Genomic DNA, 19505 nt, shown 5'->3' with positions numbered 1-19505 from the left:
AGACTCTTAAAGTAGCCTTTGTTGGGCATGTCGAGAATGGTCTCTATGTGATTAACTTTTCGGAGCGACCCACTAAGACCGCGACATGCCTAATGGCTAAAGTTGACGTGGGATGGCTTTGGCATCGCCGTTTAGCCCACGTCAATATGAGATCTTTGCAAAGTCTTCTCAAGGGGGACCATGTCCGTGGACTAACAAATGTTAGTTTTGCCAAAGATCGTGCTTGCAGTGCTTGCATCGAAGGAAAGCTACATGAGAAGGCTCACCCTCCCACGACTATCATCTATTCGAAGAGGCCCTTGGAGCTCCTTCACTTGGATCTCTTTGGACCTCCATCCTTTGATAGTCTTGGGGGTAGAAAGTATTGCTTGGTGATTGTAGATGACTATTCAAGATACACTTGGGTATATTTCTTCAAGAGGAAGAGTGAGACCCAACAAACCGTCATCGACTTTGCAAATGAAGCTCAAGGACAGCATAATACAAAGATCTTGACAATAAGAAGCGACAACGGTTCCGAGTTCGAGAACTACACCTTAGATGAGTGTTTGAGTGATGAGGGAATCAAACATCAATATTCCGCACCTTATACCCCTCAACAAAATGGTGTAGTGGAGAGGAAGAACCGGACGTTGATGGATGCGGCAAGGACCATGATGGCGGAGTTTAAGTCTCCCTACAACTTTTGGGCCGAAGCCATCAACACCGGTGCCATGCATCTAATCGGCTCTACCTCCGCAAAGGCTTGAACAAGACTCCATATGAGATACTCACCGGTAACAAGCCCAACCTCAAGTACTTCCGGGTGTTCGGGTGTAAGTGTTTAATTCTCAAGAAAGGTGTCCGTTTGTCTAAATTTGAGGCTAGAGCTCATGAGGGCATATTTGTTGGTTATGCTACAAACTCTCATGCTTACCGTGTTCTCAATAAGTCCACGGGACTTATTGAGGAAATGTGTAACATGGAGTTTGATGATAATAACGGCTCCCAAGTGGAGCAAAGTGGTACTTGTGATGTAGGTGATGGAATTCCTCCTCAAGCCATAAGAAGAATGGGTGTTGGTCTTATCCTACCCATTGAGGAACCCCTTGTGGCTGAAGGAGAAGGACAATGTTCTACTCAAGTGGAACCTTCACCAACCCAAGACCCACACGCTTTCGAAGAACAAAGTGAGGGCCCTCGACCTCATGAACAAGACCAAGGGCAAGATCAATCTCAAGATGGTGTTGTAACATCAAGTGATGCCCAAGGTCAAGTTCCCTCCTCCGAGCAAGTTCAAGATCAAGAGCTCCCACGAGAACGAGAACAAGCTCAAGACGATGCTCAAGATGATCAAGTGACCACTCCTCGTCTCACCCCCGAGGAGGAATTGGAGCGTCGTGCCGCCAAGGTTGCTTCCAAGCTCTCCACCAAGGATCATCTCATGACAAATGTGCTTGGAAGCTTAAGAAAGGGGGTAAGCACTCGTAGACAATTAGCAAACTATTGTGAACATCACGCGTTTGTCTCTTGTGTTGAGCCCCAAAAGGTCTATGAGGCGCTCGAAGATCCGGATTGGCTCAATGCCATGCACGAAGAACTCAACAACTTCGAGTGCAACAATGTGTGGAGATTGGTGCCAAGGCCGACGGTGAACCACAATGTCATTGGAACCAAGTGGATATTTAAGAACAAGCAAGATGCTCATGGGATTATCATTCGCAACAAGGCTCGCTTGGTAGCACAAGGCTACTCCCAAGTCGAGGGTATCAACTACGGTGAAACCTTTGCTCCCGTTGCTCATCTTGAATCCATTCGCATGTTGATTGCATATGCTTATCATCATAACTTTAAGTTACAACAAACGGATGTGAAGAGTGCCTTTCTTAATGGTCCTATTAATGAATTGGTTTATGTCAAGCAACCCCCCGGGTTCGAGGATCCCTACTTTCCCGATCATGTGTATCAACTCGATAAGGAACTCTATGGCCTTAAACAAGCCCCACGTGCATGGTATGACCACCTTACCGAGTTGTTACAAGACCGTGGTTTTGAAGTTGGGCTAATCGACCCCACTCTTTTTACTAAGAAGGTCAAAGGGGAGTTGTTTGTGTGCCAATTATATGTTGATGATATTATCTTTGGTTCCCCTAACAAAGCTTTCAATGAGGAATTTGCCGCTCTCATGACCTCAAAGTTCGAGATGTCTTCCATGGGAGAGTTGAAGTTCTTTCTCGGGTTCGAAGTGAAGCAAAGGAGAGAAGGAACCTTCATCAACCAAGCCAAATACACTCAAGACATGCTTAAGAGATTCAAGCTAAGTGATGTCAAGCCGGCGTCCACTCCCATGCCCACCAAGTGTCAACTTGACATTGATCCCAATGGTAAAGCGGTGGATCAAAAGGTATATCGCTCCATGATTGGCTCCTTGCTTTACCTTTGTGCATCTAGACTGGATATCATGTTGAGTGAAGGAATTTGTGCACGGTTTCAAGCCGCACCTAAGGAAAGTCACTATGTGGCGGTCAAACGAATCTTTCGATATTTGGCTCATACCCCAAACTTTGGCTTATGGTACCCAAGAGGAGCAAACTTCAAGCTTATAGGTTACTCGGACTCGGATTGGGCGGGATACAAAGTGGATAGGAAGTCCACTCCCGGAGGTTGCCAATTCCTTGGTTGCTCTTTGGTAAGTTGGTCTTCCAAAAAGCAAAGTTGTGTGTCTCTCTCGTCCATCGAAGTAGAGTATGTAGCGGCCGGTAGTTGTTGTGCACAACTCTTATGGATGAGGCAAACTTTAAAGGATTACAGTGTCATTTGTGACAAAGTGCCTCTTTGGTGTGACAATGAAAGTGCCATCAAGATTTCTCTCAACCCGGTGCAACACTTCAAGACGAAGCATATTGAGATTCGATATCATTTCATCCGGGATCACATTAGGCGAGGGGAGATCAACCTCAACTACGTCAACACTCATGATAACCTTGCAGATATTTTCACGAAGCCGTTGGATGAAGCAAGATTTCGCGAGTTAAGGCATGAGCTAAATATCATTGATTCGAGCAATATTGCTTGAACCCTTGCACACCCCACCATACTTAACTTGTTGTCTTGTTTAGATGCAGGCATGGACATAGGGGGAGTGTTGTTCTCTCAATGAACTCTCCCTCCCCCCATTATGCATAAATTGATCAAGTCTTTCACATTAGCCATGTTTGATGGTACTTGTGCTTCAAAGACGAGTTTTGGTCATGGGCCCAAGGATAATTCTTCGCGGTGCCATACCAATTGACTCAAACATAGGTGGCTCCGGCCACCGCCCTCTCGTTGGAGAGGTTGTGTCTCGTGGTCGTCTCTTGTTGTCTTTTTGCCCCTTCTTCTCCTCGTGTTTGAGCTTGTTGGGTGGTGTGGTGTTCGTTTGAAGTTTTGGTGCGAAGACCACTCTTTCTCTTGTGTTGGAAATGTGCTTCTTCTTGAGCTCACGGTACTACCGCGTCCTGCCACGGCACTACCGTGCGTGGAGTGTATGGTACTACCGGCCCAGCGCGGTACTACCGCCTGGGGGAGCGGTACTACCGTTTTGGTGTGGTCCTTCTGCCCAAGCGGTACTACCACGATGATACGCGGTACTACCGCACTGTCGGAGGCGCGTGGGGATAAGGACGGGAACGGGGGGTTCTAACTTCCCCATACCCATTCGTCAGTTTACCCCACTTCGTCTCTCTCTCTCTCTCTCACTCACTTAAGAACGGGGCCGGAATCCCTTGCCGGATCTCCGTCTCCGGCTGCTCTCTTTGGATTCCGACCGGTGGGATCGTTCCCCACCACTTCCTCTTGCCATGGACCAAGGTTTTTCCCCAAATCCCTCTCTTTCTTGTTGGTTCTCTTGTCTCTAGATTTTTGGGGAGATGCTTGTGTTCTTGAGATTTTAGGCCAAATCTTTGCAAGAGAAGGTTGTAGGAGAGTAGTGTTGCGTAGACATTTTACTTGATATATTTCCCGTGGTAGATTTGATCAACCGTAGTTCCGCCGTGGTTTCGCGGGTCTTCTCAGATTCAAAAGTAGGCTCGGATCTGATGCAGTGCAGTACTACCGTGCCTCTGATGCGGTACTACCGCTCATTCGGTGTGGTACTACCGCATGTTCTGTGGCACTAAGGTCTTACTACCGCTCCAAGCCACGGTACTACCGTATCCTCACATGGTACTACCGCGACTAGGAGCGGTACTAAAATTTTAGTATCGCATGACCAGGCAGCACTACCATTGTTGTCACATCTCCCTTGTGGCATTTATCCCGTATGATTTCTACCTGTTTCCCTTGCTTTGCCGTGGTCTTTGCATTGATTCTTCTTGCTCTTTGTGTGTGCTTTCTCTTGTGTCTTAGGTGGTGGCTCTCGCCGTTCCAATCCCAGTCGTGATACTGGCTCCAAGCAACTGCGCAATCCTCAAGATGAAGCACCAGAGGGCTCCAATGCCCCCAAGCGCAATGTCAAGACCACTGCCAGCAAGCAAAAGGAACCTGCTAAGGGCATGGATGAGATTCCCCTCACTGAGTACATCGAACGCCAGAAGATCAACCCTTATGTGAATGCTCGTGCTATCCTCAGAGGCACTGAGTTGTTTTGGACCAAGCAACAGGCTCTCATTTATCTGGATGTAATCAAGAACAAGAAAAACACATATGTGGATGTCAAGTGGATAGACATGAATCACATGAGGAAGGACAAGTTTCGTGACTACTTTGGAGAAGCTATGGATTTGGTGGAGCAGTTCGGTATTGAACATGTGATCTCTTTCCACCTTGACTATGATCCTGAGCTTATCTGTCAGTTCTTTGCCTCAGTTCACTTTCACCCCGGGGATGAGCGAAGGATGGCCTGGATGACAAATGGCCGTCAGTTGTCTGCTACCTGGAAGGAGTTCATGGATCTGCTCCAAGTTCCTGATGACGGGCTTCACACACCCATTGGTGTTCGCCCCCACGCCAATTCTGAGTCTGCTAACAAGAACTTGCTTCAGCCGTACTATGTTGAGAAGGTGCTTCCCAGTGGCAAATCGACTTGGGTGCTGAACTCTGTTCTGGATATCATGCATCGCATCTTCCGCAACACTCTGTTCCCTCGCATTGGCGACAAGGACAAGGTTCATTCCTATCTGGTGGACATGATGCTCCTGTGCGGAGGCACGTTCGTCTCAGACTCAGCCACTTGATGTCTCACACATCATGTGGTGTGAGCTTCGGTTTGCGGTGTACACCTGCAAGGTACCTATCTATGGACCATACTTGTTTCTGTTGATCTCCGCGACTTGGGAGAAGATGTACCCTGGTGATGAGTTCCTTGCTCCAGACTGGATTCGGCATGAGTCCATCAGTCTCCGTGTCAAGCCCAACTGGGCCAACACTACTACTCGTGTTGAGGCGTCTGCTGCTAGGAGGGCTGTTGGTGAGGAGGAGGCTGGTGTAGAGGATGTTGTTGAGGACCGTGCTGCTAGGTCTTCCCCACCTTCCTCTGAGCCATCGTGGGCCAAGAAGTTGAAGGACAAGATGAAGACTCTCTTCTGCATGCAGGCGAAGGGGCAGTACAGGACTGACGTGGCATCCAAGGAGAGTCACCGCCGCGACAAGAAGGTCATGAGGCTCTTTGGAGAGGATGTCTCTGGCGGTTCTGAGGATGCCATCACGCCAGAGGCTGCATGGATGGCGAAGCAAGGTTTCAAGTGGACTAGTTCTGAGGAGGACATCGAGGAGACCGTCTCCGCCGCCGAGTCTGACGAGGAGCAAGAGGAGCATTGGGATGATTTCTCTACCTGAGCCACCCCTTGTGTGTAGGTGTCCTCTCTGCCTTTTTGGCGTCTCGATGCCAAAGGGGGAGAGAGTGTAGGGATTTGCGTGCTTGCGTGTTGTGTCATCTTTGGTGTTTTCTTTGTCGTTTGAACCTCGTTTGCTTTGGTTTAGTTTGCGCCTTTGAGACTTATCCTTCATATGGTGTAAGACATATGCACTCTATTCTATCCTAGTGAGCTTATGATTGTGCTACTTGTTATGCTCATATTTGCTATCTTGTCTAGTGTTAGCCTTACTTTTGCAAGATATGCCTTGTCTCTATAATATAGGGGGAGCTTTGATCTTAGTATATGTATCATGCAGTCCAAAGCACCCATCTAGTTAGCACACATCTAGGGGGAGCCCGTCTATATTCTAGAGAGGAGGGGTTTGCGTTTGTTTAACCTTATTTCCTCTGTGCAAATCCCGTATTGTCATCAGTCCACCAAAAAGGGGAGATTGTAAGGGCATATTTATCCCTAAGGTGTTTTGGTGATTGATGATAATGCTTTTGCGGACTAATCGTGTGCCTTGAGTTTTCCAGACGTTCCATCGCTAGGCACAAAACGGTTTGGTGCCCCTCGAAGACTGTCGAATACGGCGTCTTTTCTACGTTTCGTTTTGGTGGATTTGAGTCGTAGGAAAGCCGTACTATTAAGAGGGGGTCCGCGTCGGAAAGGTTTGGGTGGAATCATCACGTACACATTTTCTTCCTTGTCCCCTCCTTTCCCCTGCTCTCTGGAGCATCCTCCATTGATCCTCCTTTCCCTTGTCCTGACTGCTGTTGGTGGGCTTGCGGTAGTACCGCTCCCTGTTGAGCGGTAGTACCGCAGGCACCCGCGGTAGTACCGCACTTCGGCGCGGTAGTACCACAGGTGCCCACGGTAGTACCGCTCCTCTGGAGCCGCAGTACCGTGGCCCCCAGGCCAAGTATCGCTCCTTCGCGGTAGTAGGGACGGATGTAATTTTTTACATCCGCGCCACTGCGGTAGTACCGCATCCGTTGCGCGGTAGTACCGTGCTCGGCCTGGCTCAGCTGCCAGGCGGTAGTACCGCTCCTCTGCGGTAGTACCGTGTCGGATTTTTGCTTCTTCCGTTTACCAGCGGAAGTAGGCACGGACGTATCCGCGCTCTTACCAGGCTAGGGGTTTCCTGCCTTGCGGTAGTACCGCAAGGGGGAGCGGTAGTACCGCGCCCGCGGCAGTACCGCCCTCAGCTCTTGTGCTACAGGTCTGCCCTAGCTGCTATGACTGCAGCGGTAGTACCGCGGGTCCGCACGGTAGTACCGCGTGGCCTTGCGGTAGTACCGCTTGTTAGCAAGCGGAAGTACCGTGTGGCCCTGCGGTAGTACCGCTGGTCTGGGGCGGTAGTACCGCTGGTCGCGGGCTAGTAGGTGGATAACGGTTGGATTTTTGTTCTAAGCTATAAAAGGGGTGTCTTCTTCCTCTAGTTGACTACCTCTTCCAACCCTAAGCTCCATTGTTGCTCTAAGCTCCATTTTCGCCCGATCTCACTCCCTAGCCAATCAAACTTGTTGATTTGCTCGGGAGGGGTTGAGAAGGCCCCGATCTACACTTCCGCCAAGAGAAATTTGATTCCCCCCACTAATCCCTTGCGGATCTTGTTACTCTTGGGTGTTTGAGCACCCTAGACGGTTGAGGTCACCGTGAAGCCATAGTCCATTGTGGTGAAGCTTCGTGGTGTCGTTGGGAGCCTCCAATTGAGTTGTGGAGATTGCCCCAACCTTGTTTGTAAAGGTTCGGTCGCCGCCTCCAAGGGCACCAATAGTGGAATCACGACATCTCGCATTGTGTGAGGGCGTGAGGAGAATACGGTGGCCCTAGTGGCTTCTTGGGGAGCATTGTGCCTCCACACCGCTCCAGTGGAGTCGTACTTCCCCTCAAAGGGAAGGAACTTCGGTAACACATCCTCGTCTCCACCGGCTCCACTCTTGGTTATCTCGTGCCTTTACTTGTGCAAGCTTATTTGTGATATATCTCTTGCTTGCTTGTGTTCCTATCTTTGTTGCATCATATAGGTTGCCCACCTAGTTGCATATCTAGACAACCTACTTTGATGCAAAGTTTAAATTGTTAAAGAAAATCTAAAAATTGTTAGTTGCCTATTCACCCCCCCCCCTCTAGTCAACCATATCGATCCTTTCAACTACTGAACACAATATACTCATCAACACTAGGTGCTTACTTAATAGATAATCATTACAGAAGAGGCTCATGAACTCAACAAGTTGATATTAAACTTCTGAAAAGTTGCTCACTCAAGTACTCTAGTTATTCGATCATCATCAACTAATAAGATGAACTAGCTAGCTACTTAAAAACTAATCTTCATCAAGGAGTATGCGGCTGGTTTAACACACTAGATCTCAAGCGTGGAGATCTTTGTGAATGGCATTAATCTTGTCCATGGCAATAGGACAGAGACCACGGTGTAGTGCTTTTTGCCAAGCCGTGGTGACAATCGTTCACCATTTCCTCTGCTAACCACCTCACTTCAAATTTTCTTTCTCTCTTTGGCTGGTTGTCTGCCACTCCAGCCAAGTGCTCGATGTCAACAAGACTGGTCGGTGATCTGATTTACCCATATCAAGATTGCTCAAACCGCCATGCGGATGAAGTAGCAACCATGCTTCATTACTGCTACCTCGATCAAGCCTCTTTTGCAGGCCACCACGAAACCATGTAAATTTATCTCCATTGTACCCAATGTCTTCCAACATGCAATCCGACAGGGCATCTTGGAATGCCTACAGCCGGGAGTGTTGACGGGGAGCACCCTCATCCTTCTCCGACGAGTATAGAATCTCGTTGAAATCTCCTGTCATCATCCACGACAAGCTCGATTGTGCATGCAAATCCCTAACTCACCGTTTGGATGTTCATATTGAGGGCCAAAATTTGGTATTGGCACTAGCCTCACCCGAATATCGCTGTTTGGATGGTCTCCAAATTGAGCCATGGAATTTGACTTCAATATCGTACCAGCCTGCGCAACAGTACATCAACCCCCTCCCGTATACAGAGCTCCACCCCTCTGATTTCGGCTGAATCGATACCACTTCGTCACCTCCACCCAGCCTGGCTCCCGAAGCCAGGTGATACGTCTCCAACGTATCTATAATTTTTGATTGCTCCATGCTATATTATCTACTGTTTTGGACTATATTGGGCTTTATTTTCCACTTCTATATTATTTTTGGGACTAACCTATTAACCGGAGGCCCAACCCAGAATTGCTGTTTTTTTGCCTATTTTAGTGTTTCAGATAAACGGAATATCAAACGGAGTCCAAACAGAATAAAATCTTCGGGAACGTGATTTTCTCATCGAACATGATCCAGGAGACTTGGACCCTACTGCAAGGAAGCAAAGAGGTGCTCACGAGGGTGGGGGGCGCCCCCCCTAGGGCGCGCCCCTGCCTCATGGGCCCCTCGGTGCCCCACCGACGTACTCCTTCCTCCTATATATACACACGTACCCTCAAACGATCAAAACAGGAGCCAAAAACCTAATTCCACCGCCGCAACTTTCTGTATCCACGAGATCCCATCTTGGGGCCTGTTCCGGAGCTCCGTCGGAAGAGGGACGTCATCACGGAGGGCTTCTACATCATCATAGCCTCTCCAATGAAGTGTGAGTAGTTTACCTCAGACCTTCGGGTCCATAGTTAGTAGCTAGATGGCTTCTTCTCTCTCTTTGAATCTCAATACAAAGTTCTCCCCCTCTCTTGTGGAGATCTATTCTATGTAATCTTCTTTTTGCGGTGTGTTTGTTGAGACCGATGAATTGTGGGTTTATGATCAAGTCTATCTATGAATAATATTTGAATCTTCTCTGAATTCTTTTATGTATGATTGGTTATCTTTGCAAGTCTCTTCGAATTATCTGTTTGGTTTGGCCAACTAGATTGGTAGTTCTTGCCATGGGAGAAGTGCTTAGCTTTGGGTTCGATCTTGCGGTGTCCTTACCCAGTGACAGAAGGGGCAGCAAGGCACGTATTGCATCGTTGCCATCGAGGATAACAAGATGGGGTTTATTTCATATTGCATGAATTTATCTCTCTACATCATGTCATCTTGCTTAAGGCATTACTCCGTTTTTAACTTAATACTCTAGATGCATGCTGGATAGCGGTCGATGAGTGGAGTAATAGTAGTAGATGCAGAATCGTTTCGATCAACTTGTCACGGACGTGACGCCTATATACATGATCATGCCTAGATATTCTCATAATTATGCACAATTCTATCAATTGCTCAACAGTAATTTGTTCTTATGCTCTTGAGAGAAGCCACTAGTGAAACCTATGGCCCCCGGGTCTATTCTCATCATATAAATCTCCATCACTTTTATATTGTTTTGCTATTTACTTTGCATCTTTATATCAAAAATACCAAAAATATTCTATCTATCAGATCTCACTCTCGTAAGTGACCGTGAAGGGCTTGACAACCCCTAATCGCGTTGGTTGCGAGTAGCTATCGTTTTGTGCAGGTACGAGGGACTTGAGCGTGGCCTCCTACTGGATTGATACCTTGGTTCTCAAAAACTGAGGGAAATACTTACGCTACTCTGCTGCATCATCCCTTCCTCTTCGGGGAAAACCAACGCAAGCTCAAGACGTAGCAAGAAGGATTTCTGGTGCCGTTGCCGGGGAGTCTACGCAAAAAAAGTCAATATACAAAGTACCCATCACAATCCCTATCTCTCGCATTACATTATTTGCCATTTGCCTCTCGTTTTCCTCTCCCCCAATTCACCCTTGCCGTTTTATTCGCCCTCTCTCCCTATTCTCCCTCTCTATTTACCTCTTTTTGCCTATTTGCTTTTTGTTTGCTCGTGTGTTAGATTGCTTGCTTGTTGCGATGGCTCAAGATACTACCAAATTGTGTGACTTCACCAATACCAATAATAATGATTTCCTTAGCACTCCGATTGCTCCTCTTACCGATGTTGAATCTTGTGAAATTAATACTGCTTTGTTGAATCTTGTTATGAAAGATCAATTCGCCGGCCTTCCTAGTGAAGATGCCGCTACTCATCTGAATAGCTTCGTTGATTTATGTGATATGCAAAAGAAAAAAGACGTCAATAATGATGTCGCCAAATTGAAGCTATTTCCTTTTTCGCTTAGAGATCGTGCTAAAACTTGGTTTTCGTCTTTGCCTAAGAATAGTATTGATTCATGGAACAAATGCAAAGATGCTTTTATCTCTACTATAAGTATTTTCCTCCCGCTAAGATCATCTCTCTTAGAAACGATATAATGAACTTTAAACAACTTGATCATGAACATGTTGCACAAGCTTGGGAGAGAATGAAATTAATGATACGTAATTGCCCTACTCATGGTTTGAATTTGTGGATGATTATACAAAAAATTTATGCCGGATTGAATTTTGCTTCTAGAAATCGTTTAGATTCGGCCGCGGGAGGCACTTTTATGGAAACCACTTTAGGAGATGCTACTAAACTCCTAGATAATATTATGGTTAATTATTCTCAATGGCACACTGAAAGAACTTCTAATAAAAAAGTGCATGTGATAGAAGAAATTAACGTGTTGAGTGGGAAGATGGATGAACTTATGAAATTATTTGCTACTAAGAGTGTTTCTTCTGATCCTAATGATATGCCTTTGTCTACTTTGATTGAGAATAATAATGAATCCATGGATGTGAATTTTGTCGGTAGGAATAATTTTGGTAACAACGCTTATAGAGGGAATTTTAATCCTAGGCCATATCCTAGTAATCCTTCTAATAATTATGGGAATTCCTACAACAACTCTTATGGAAATTATAATAAGATGCCCTCTGATTTCGAATCTAATATTAAAGAAGTTATTTCTTCGCAAACGAATTTTAATGCTATGATTGAAGAAAAATTGCTCAAGATTGATGATTTGGCTAGGAACGTTGATAGAATTGCTCTTGATGTTGATGCTTTGAAACTTAGATCTATTCCACCTAAGCATGATATTAATGAGTCTCTAAAAGCCATGAGAATTTCAATTGATGAGTGTAAGGAAAGAACCGCTAGGATGCGTGCTTCCAAAGATGCCTTTATTAAAGCGTGTTCTTCCAATTCCTATGAAAATCAAGATGAAGATCTAAAAGTTATTGATGTGTCTCCAATTAAATCTTTATTTTGCAATATGAATCTTGATGAAACTGAATATGATCTTCCTTTACCTAGAAGGCGTTTTACAAATTCGGAGTGTTTAGATCTTAATGATGAAATTGATGAAAGTGGGATAGAAAGAAATAAAAATCTAGATGTTGCTAAACCCACTATATTGGATTTCAAGGAATTTAATTATGAAAATTGCTCTTTGATTGATTGTATTTCCTTGTTGCAATCCGTGCTAAATTCTCCACATGCTTATAGTCGAAATAAAGCCTTTACCGAACATATTGTTCATGCCTTGATGCAATCTTATGAAGAAAAACTTGAGTTGAAAGTTTCTATCCCTAGAAAACTCTATGATGAGTGGGAACCAACTATTAAAATTAAAATTAAAGATCATGAGTTTTATTCTTTGTGTGATTTGGGTGCTAGTGTCTCTACTATTCCCAAGACTTTGTGTGATTTACTAGATTTCCCTAATTTTGATGATTGCTCTCTAAACTTGCATCTTGCGGATTCCACTATTAAGAAACCTATGGGAAGAATTAATGATGTTCTTATTGTTGTAAATAGGAATTATGTGCCCATAGATTTCATTGTTCTTGATATAGATTGCAATCCTTCTTGCCCTATTATTCTTGGTAGACAGTTGTCACATCCCTAGTTCTGACAATGCCTAGTGCATGCATTAGAGTGTTACATCATGTTTAAATTTCATTTAAACCTGAGATGGGGATTGACTAAGCCCTAGCACCAAATGAATTCAACTAGGGTCAAAATAAAACCTTTTTCATTGAACTCAAAATGTCCTCTAAAAATGTTCAACATTTCTGGTTTGAGGTGGAAGCATCTACCAAAAATGGTTTATATTTTTGCAGGACATATTTGGTCACTGAATTAAATCATATAGTATTTTCATTTGGGCATTTAAATGCTATTAAATATTTCAAATGCTCAAATAATCATAAACTAAAATGTTTACTGTTGGATATATTCTAAACAGTAGCCATGATTAGTTTCATGATTTTTGAAAGTGTCTGAGTATTTTTAATAAAGCCCTAAATTTACAGAATAATAGAAAACTGAGATAATTAGAAAAAGAGAGATAGAGAAAGAAGTATCTGGCGCTCACCTCGCAGCCCACCCGGCCCAACTCTAGTGGCCCAGCCCACCATCGTAGCTTCTCCTGTCGTCTTCGTCCTCGGACAGAAGGACGAGCGTGTGGCCGCGGCGCGCGCGCACGCGCCCGAGCCACCTCCTGCTTGCCGCCCCACCCCGGATCGGCTAAGGATGCCACGACACCCCCCTGGAACCCCCTCGTCCGCTCCCTTGCCTCCCTGCTCTCTCCCTCTCACTCCCCTGCTCTTTTCCCCTCATGGCCGAAGCCGCCATGGCCACTCCGCTGAGAAACACCGCGGCCAGCCACTCCCTCGCTCCCTCTCCGTGTTCCCGAGATCCGTATCGCCTCTAGCGTCATCCTCGCCAAACCAAGCATCACCGGAAGCCCTGCAATGCCGGCGCCATCATCTTCTTCTTCCTCGGGCACCGAAGGCCGTCATCGTCGATTCGTCGCCGTCGTCGCTTCCCCGAGCTCGTTGACCATCTCGACGCGACCACTGTGAGCTCATGATCCGTTTCCCCCTATTACCGCACTCGATAGCGCTCTATAGTCGCGTATGTCGCCGAGCCCGGAAGCTCACCGCCGCCGGCGATGTCGCCGCCGCCGCGCTAGTCGCTGGAGCTCGTGTCCGAGCACTCCATCGTGCTCAGCACGCTCCCAGTAGCACATATCACCCCACCACCGTCCTCCCCGTGCACCCTAACGCAATCCCGTGCACAACCGAACTCCGGCCACCGCCTTTGAGCTCGTGGCCGTCCACTCCGGCCACCCCCGGCCCGACTACTGCCACCAGCCGACGCGCTGCAACACCAGCTACCCGTAGAGATCAACCGCGGCTCAAACCGCTGTCTGTACGCGAAACCCGAGCAACTCCGGCGTGTTGCCGCCCCGGGTTTGGTCGCCGCCGGCTGAACTCCGGTGACGCCGACGTGGCGCACTTACTTAGTCACTAATGACCCTGCTAACAGCCCTATCTCTCACTGACATATGGGCTCCACGCCCTTAACTAACCACGGTTAACCCATGTTTAGCTTAAGTTAACCACAGTGGCCCCACGCGTCGGAGTTGACCTAGCTGATGTGGCCGTTGACCGGTCCCACCTGTCAGTGAGTGAAACAGCCCTGTGTCACTGACGTGTGGCCCCCACACGTCAGGTTGACCAGCAGCAGCGTCTGTTGACCTGCTGACGTCACGGTGACGCACTGCTCACGCAGTAAATGTTTTCTGGAATTTAAATAATTCTTAAATGATTTATTAATTCCAGAAAATTGTATAAACTTCTAAAAATCATAGAAATTCAACCGTAACTCCAAATTAAATAATTTATATATGAAAAATTATCAGAAAAATTCAAGGAATCCATCTGTACCATTTTCATGCATGTTAGAACAACTTATAGCTGCTGTTTAGCACAAATCAATTAAATGGCATTTGAATAATCACATATGGGGTTTAAATTTGAATCTTATATTCAAACCAACTTCATTTAATCTGTTGCTAGTTGCATTAGCTCAAAACACATTCATATTGCCATGTCATGAGCATGCATCATATTGTGCATTGCATTGATTGTGTTCCTTTCTGTGTTGCCGGTATTTGTCCCCTCTCGATAGACGTGATACCGATGATGTGATCGTTGACACTGATGAAGACTCAATGTTATCTTCAGAAGTGCCAGGCAAGCAAAACCCCCTTGTTCATTCCGAATCCCACTCTCTCGCTCCTGCTCTCTTTTACTGCATTAGGACAACAACGATTCATCTGTTATTTGCTGCGGTAGCTGAATCCCTTTATCCTTTGCATGACCTGTCATTCCACAGTAAATAGATGAAACCCACTAGCATGGGTAGGAGTTGTTTGAGCCCTGTTGTGCCTACTCATTGTTGCTTGTTTGTCATGCCTGCTACTGCTTAGAGTTGAGTCAGGTCTGATTCATCGGGGATGAATCAGAGGCGTGTGAACATGTCCTACTGTGTGTGAGCTAAGTGTGTGAACACGTTTTGGTAAAAGTAGCGGTGAGAGGCCATGTAGGAGTACATGGTGGGTTGTCTCATTGCAGCCGTCCTCAGGAACTGAGCTGAGTTCTGTGTTTGTGATCCATGATTCAGCTACTACCACGCATTGGGCCCGAAACCAATGGACCCTCTCGGCTTCTTGATCACCCTTGTCCTCTGTCCAGGAGTTGCAAGTAGTTTCTGGTGTTTGTAGTATGCTGGAGGCCGTGCGCAGCGCTGACCGTAGGGGTGGGCTGTGATGCGGTAGGCACGTGGCCGGGTAAACCGGGCGCCCGTTTGGTGTCACGGAACCCTGTTCACATCGTTTGGGGCTATGAGCAAAACTCCGGCCGGATCTCCTCATGGATGGAACCCGAATAGGCGATAAACCTGGACTAGAGACTTGAGTGTTTAGGCAGGCCGTGGCCGACACCCACGTTGGGCTTCCGCTTGAAGGTTGCCGAGTACATGTCGTGTAAACGGCGGTAAGTGGTGAGAGCGTGTGTGAAGAAGTACACCCCTGCAGGGTTAATATGATCTATTCGAATAGCCGTGTCCGCGGAAAAGGACTTCTGGGTTGCTTATATCAGTTCATAGACAAGTGAAAGTGGATACTCTAAAATACGCAAGATAAGCGTGAGTGCTATGGATGGCGTTCTCGTAGGGAGACGGGAGCGGATCCATAGTGGTGTATTGATATGGTGAATATGTGGACTCGTGTGCGCCACCTCAAAGAGTTACATTGCAGTCGTAGTTCAGGATAGCCACCGAGTCAAAGCTGGCTTGCTGCAGTTAAACCCCACCATCCCCTTTGTTGATAATGATGCATATGTAGTTAGTTCTGATGTAAGTCTTGCTGGGTACATTTGTACTCACGTTTGCCTATTTTATGTTTTTGCAGAGAGACTTCGGTCTCACTAGTAGTTTCGCGTGGACTTCGACGTTTAGCTTGATACCTCAGCTACGATCTTGTGCCCTCGGCAGGATCTGATAGATAGTCAGGCTTCTCAGCCTTTTTCATTTATAGATGTCTGTACTCAGACATGATAGCTTCCGCGTGTGCTTTGATTTGTATGCTCTGATTGTTGGGTCATGAGACCCATGTTTGTAATATCTCGCTCCTCGGAGCCTATTGAATAAATTACTTGAGTCGTAGAGTCATGTTGTGATGCCATGTTGTATTTGCACATATCGAGCATATTGTGTGTATGTTATTGAAATGCTTGATATGTGTGGGATCTGGCTATCTAGTTGTTTATCCTTAGTAGCCTCTCTTACCGGGAAATGTCTCCTAGTGTTTCCACTGAGCCATGGTAGCTTGCTACTGCTCCGGAACACTTAGGCTGGCCGGCATGTGTCCTTCTTCGTTCCTGTGTCTGTCCCTTCGGGGAAATGTCACGCGATGAATACCGGAGTCCTGTTAGCCCGCTACAGCCCGGTTCACCGGAGTCCTGCTAGCCCAGTGCTACAGCCTGGATTCACTCGCTGATGACCGACACGTTCGATGCTGGGTCATGGATGCCTGTCCCTGTAAGTCTGTGTCACTTTGGGTTTACGACTAGCCATGTCAGCCCGGGCTCCTTATCGTATGGATGCTAGCGACACTGTCATATACGTGTGCCAAAAGGCGCAAACGGTCCCGGGCAAAGGTAAGGCGACACCCGTGGGAATACCGTGCGTGAGGCCGCAAAGTGATATGAGGTGTTACCGGCTAGATCAATGTGACATCGAGTCGGGGTCCTGACAACCTTTCCTTAGAACGGTTGGTGCGATTATTGATATGAAGGAACATAATATTAGATTTCAATTTCCATTAAAAAAGGGCATGAAACACTTTCCAAGAAAGAAAATAAAATTACCATATGAAACTATCATGAGAGCCACTTATGGATTGCCTACCAAAGATGGCAATACCTAGATCTATTCTTGCTTGTTATGCCTAGCTAGGGGCGTTAAACGATAGCGCTTGTTGGGAGGCAACCCAATTTTATTTTATTCCTTGCTTTTTGCTCCTGTTTAGTAATAAATAAATTATTTATCCTCTGTTTTGGTTGTGCTTTTTGTGTTTAATTAGTGTTTGTGCCAAGTAGAACCGTTGGGAAGACTTGGGGAAAGTTTTGATTGAACTTGCTGTAAAAAACAGAAACTTTAGTGCTCACGAGAACTGCTGTCATTTTTATTTGAAGAGTTCTCTTTAGTTAATTCTTTTTGCATATGATTAATAGATAAATAACTCACGTCCAGAAATTTATTTTAGAATTTTTGGGGTTCCAGATCTTGCGCTAGCTACAGATTACTACAGACTGTTCTGCTTTTGATAGATTCTGTTTTTCGTGTGTTGTTTGCTTATTTTGATGAATCTATGGCTAGTAAAATAGTTTATAATCCATAGACAAGTTGGAATACAGTAGGTTTAACACAAATATAAATAAAGAATGAGTTCATTACAGTACCTTGAAGTGGTATTTTGTTTTCTTTCGCTAACGGAGCTCACGAGTTTTGTATTTTGAGTTTTGTGTTGTGAAGTTTTCAAGTTTTGGGTGAATTCTTTTGATGGATCATGGAACAAGGAGTGGTAAGAGCCTAAGCTTGGGGATGCCCATGGCACCCCCAAGATAATCCAAGGACATAAAAAAGTCAAAGCTTGGGGATGCCCCCGAAAGGCATCCCCTTTTTCGTCCACTTCCATCGGTAATTTACTTGGAGCTATATTTTTATTCACCAACATGATATGTGTTTTGCTTGGAGCGTCTTGTATTATTTGTGTCTTTGTTTGCTAGTATACCACAATCATCATTGCTGTACACACCTTTTGAGAGATCCATACATGAATTAAAATTTGATAGAATACTCTATGTGCTTCACTTATATCTTTTGAGTTAGATAATTTTGCTCTATGTGCTTCACTTATATCTTTTGAGCTAGATAATTTTGCTCTATGTGCTTCACTTATATCTTTTGAGCGTCATAGTTTTGCTCTATGTGCTTCACTTATATCTTTTGAGCATTACAATTTTTCTCTATGTGCTTCACTTAGACCTTTTAGAGCACGGTGGTGGATATGTTTTAAAGAAACTATTGATCTCTCATGCTTCACTTAAATTAATTTGGGAGTCTCTTAATAGCATGGTAATTTGCCTAATAATAATATGCTTGGTATTCAAGATTTGTGAAACTTTCTTTTGAGTGTGTTGAATACTAAGAAAAGATTGAAGCATGATAATTGTTTTGAGATATGGAGGTGATAATATTAAAGTCATGCTAGTTGAGTAGTTGTGAATTTAAAGAATACCTGTGTTAAAGTTTGTGATTCCCATAGCATGCACGTATGGTGAACCGTTATGTGATGAAGTCGGAGCATGATTTATTTATTGATTGTCTTCCTTATGAGTGGCGGTCGGGGACGAGCGATGGTCTTTTCCTACCAATCTATCCCCCTAGGAGCATGTGCGTAATACTTTGCTTTGATAACTTCTAAATTTTTGCAATAAGTATATGAGTTCTTTATGACTAATGTTGAGTCCATGGATTATACGCACTCTCACCCTTCCACCCTTGCTAGCCTCTCTAATACCGCACAACTTTCGCTGGTATCATACACCTACCATATACCTTCCTCAAAATAGCCACCATACCTACCTATTATGGCATTTCCATAGCCCTTCCGAGATATATTGCCATGCAACTTTCCATCGTTCCGTTCATGACACATTCATCATTGTCATATTGCATATCCCGGTACACCGCCGGATGCATTCACATAGAGTCATATTTTGTTCTAAGTATCGAGTTGTAATTGTTGAGTTATAAGAAAAATAAAAGTGTGATGATCATCATTATTAGAGCATTGTCCCAGTGAGGAAAGAATTATGGAGACTATGATTCCCCCATAAGTCGGGATGAGACTCCGGACGAAAAATAAAAAATAAAAAAAGAGGCCAAAGAAGCCCAAATAAAAAAAAGGAGAGAAAGGCCATAAAAAGAGAAAGGCCATATAAAAATAAAAATATATAAAAAATGAGAGAAAAAGAGAGAAGGGACAATGTTACTATCCTTTTACCACACTTGTGCTTCAAAGTAGCACCATGATCTTCATAGTAGAGAGTCTCTCATGTTATCACTTTCATATACTAGTGGGAATCTTTAATTATAAGAACTTGGCTTGTATATTCCAATGATGGGCTTCCTCAAATTTCCCTAGGTCTTCATGAGCAAGCAAGTTGACCCACTTAGTTTCTTTTTGAGCGTTCATACACTTATAGCTCTAGTGCATCTGTTGCATGGCAATCCCTACTCACTCACATTGATATCTATTGATGGGCATCTCCATAGCCCGTTGATACGCCTAGTTGATGTGAGACTATCTTCTCCCTTTTTTTCTTCTCCACAACCACCATTCTATTCCACCTATAGTGCTATATCCATGGCTCACGCTCA

This window comes from Triticum dicoccoides, chromosome 7A, assembly GCF_002162155.2.
Source record: "Triticum dicoccoides isolate Atlit2015 ecotype Zavitan chromosome 7A, WEW_v2.0, whole genome shotgun sequence".
In the NCBI taxonomy this organism is placed as follows: Eukaryota; Viridiplantae; Streptophyta; class Magnoliopsida; order Poales; family Poaceae; genus Triticum; species Triticum dicoccoides.
Note: the sequence above shows the minus strand (reverse complement) of the source record.